The 2,853-nt window shown below is 40.0% G+C and overlaps 1 non-coding gene across 1 annotated transcript; it reads left to right on the top strand.

The window, feature by feature from the left end:
- The first annotated feature begins 202 nt into the window (after positions 1 to 202).
- LOC129676398 (U6 spliceosomal RNA) lies at positions 203 to 309 on the top strand. The gene has a single exon (XR_008720071.1). It is a non-coding gene; the product is annotated as a U6 spliceosomal RNA (small nuclear RNA).
- Positions 310 to 2,853: the final 2,544 nt, after the last annotated feature.

Here is a 2,853-nt window from a genome sequence, read left to right as displayed (position 1 = left end):
TTACAGTAAGCGTCGTTGCTTTAGAGCTGCAATAGATATGCCTTGAATCACAAATGCTAATACCAAATAACCTTGATTTGCATCATGAACTATAGATTATCAAGAATCTTCATGCACATCCTCTTGAGTGATAATATTACCCAGAAATACTACTGTATCTAATTTTAGCTGAAGAAACTAAAGTTCAAAAATTAAGTGGCTTGTGCTCGCTTCGGCAGCACATATACTAAAATTGGAACGATACAGAGAAGATTAGCATGGCCCCTGTGCAAGGATGACACGCAAATTCGTGAAGCGTTCCATATTTTTAAAGGGGAACCCTCCTCTACTGCTGGTGGGAATGTAAACTGGTACAACCACTCTGGAAATCTATCTGGCGCTTTCTAAGACAATTAGGAATAGTGCTTCCTCAAGACCCAGCTATACCACTGCTAGGTATATACCCAAACTTTGCTCAAGTACACAAAAGGGATATTTGCTCAACCATGTTTATAGCAGCTTTATTTGTAATAGCCAGAACCTGGAAACAACCCAGATGTCCATCAACGGAGGAATGGGTACAGAAATTGTGGTATTTTTACACAATGGAATACTACTCAGCAATCAAAAAGGAGGAAATCATGAAATTTGCAGGCAAATGGTGGGATCTAGAAAAGATCATTCTGAGTGAAATATCCCAGAAGGAGAAAGACAAACACGGTATATACTCACTTATATAGACCTATAAGATATGATAAACATAATGAAATCTATACACCTAAAAAAGATAATCAAGAGAGCGGACATGGGGTAAGATTATCAATCCTCGTTTTGAAAGACAGATGGGATGTGCATTGAACATTGACAGGAGTCTACTGAGTGCATTTGAAAGACTCTAACTAGCAGTGTTTTCAAAGCAAAGACTCATGACCAAACCTTTGGCAGAGTACAGGGAATCATAAGAAAGAAGGGGAGTTAGTCTGATGAGGAAAGGATAGGAGCTCCACAAGGACCAAATATATCTGGGCACAGGGTCTTTTCTGAGACTGACATGCAACCAAGGACCATGTATGAATGTAACCTAGAACCTCTGCTCAGATGTAGCCTGTGGTAGCTCACTAACCAATTGGTTTCCCATAGTGAGGGGAACAAGGACTATTTCTAACAGGAACTCAATGGCTGGCTCTTTGGCCTCCCCACCCCCCAAGGGAGGAGCAGTCCTGTTAGGCCACAGAGGAGAGCTTTGCAGCCAGTCCTGAAGATACCTGATAAAACAGGATCAGATGAATGGGGAGGAGGTCCCCCCCATCAGTGGACTTGGAAAGGGACATGGTGGAGATGAGGGAGGGAGGGACTGGGAGGGAATGAGGGATCGGGACATGGCTGGGGTACAGAGTTAATAAAATGTAACTGATAAGAAAAAAATAAAATTCAAAAAAAAATTAAGTGGCTTGCCCAAGGTCATTCAACCAGTAAGGAATAAGCAAGAGACTGACTATTAAATCTAGCAAATCTAGCAGTTTTCCCAATGTACATATTTCTAACATACATCTGTCACTACTTAAGTATATGTATATCTTATTAACCCATCTATTCAATAAAGATTTATTAAACTTCCACTAAGTTCTTAGTGCAATGTTACATACTGGTTACTCAAATAAAATCAGATAACCTTATTGACTCAGGAAGTCAGTAACATCATCAGCATTATCAATAGAGTCATTTTTATTAATGTACCATGTGCCAGACACCATTATAATCTCTGAAAGCATTAATTCAGTGTAATCTCATAAAAACTCTTTTATATTAGGCAGCATTAAAATTGCCACTTTTATTTGTGTGGCTGAAGGTTAAACCAAACTATCCCATATTCTGAAAAGTAGTAAAAAGAATAACTTACTAGGACAACATTAGTGAATTTTCAACACAGTGATAGTTCTGCTGGAATCTAAATCATGACCTGTGAAAGGTGGAAAGGAAAGCAAACATTTCCTCTCTATGGTGGTTTGAATAAGAATGGCCCCCATAGGCTCATATATTTGAATGCTTGGTCATTGGGGAGTGGCACTACTTGAGATGGATTAAAAGGTGTGGACTTGTTGGAAGAAGGGAGTCACTGAGGATGGCATTTGAGGTTTCACAAGCCCAAGCCAGGCCCAGACTGAGCCACCCCCAACCCCAACCTCCAACCCCCACCACCGCTGCCTCTCTCTCTGACTATAGATCAGCTTATAGATCTCAGCAACTGCTCCAGCACCTGTCTGCATGCTGTCATATTTCCTACCATGTTGACAATTGACTAAACCTCTGAAACTGTAAGCCAGCCCCAATTAAATGTGTTGTAAGATTTGCCTTGGTCATGGTGTCTCTTCACAGCAATAGAACAGTGACTAAAACACTTTCTATACAGAGACCATGAAAAAAAGATGCCAGCGCTGAGGAACCCTTGAATATATGTTATGTGTTGCTTAGCCTCCCTATCTTGTGTTCTTCCTCTTACTCAACCTAATCCATCGGTCAAAACTTATTAAACTTATTAGCCAGTTCAAACTGGTTAATTGGTTGTTATTGGAAAGAGTAAAGAAGTCAAGAATGATTTCAAAATGTCTGAGAGGAACAAGGAGGATGGAGAGGCTGCTCTCTGAAACATGGGGGTGGGTGTTACTCCTTGAAGAGGAAGACAAAGGAAACTGTACATATTAGTGCACACATGTCCAGCCAAAGTTGTGTACCTCACACAGGCAAGAAGAAAAGCCCTTTGTCTAATTTGCATTAAAATAAATGCCATAAAAACTCTTAAGAAATTGTTTGATTGCAAGCATATTAAGGGATTTACTAGACAACCAAGTAATTTGTCAAATAAGCAGTTGAATA

Source organism: Psammomys obesus, unplaced genomic scaffold (genome assembly GCF_907164565.1).
Source record: "Psammomys obesus unplaced genomic scaffold, mPsaObe1.curated_primary_1811, whole genome shotgun sequence".
NCBI classification, from domain to species: Eukaryota; Metazoa; Chordata; class Mammalia; order Rodentia; family Muridae; genus Psammomys; species Psammomys obesus.
Note: the sequence above shows the minus strand (reverse complement) of the source record. Positions and strands in the feature narration are given on the sequence as shown.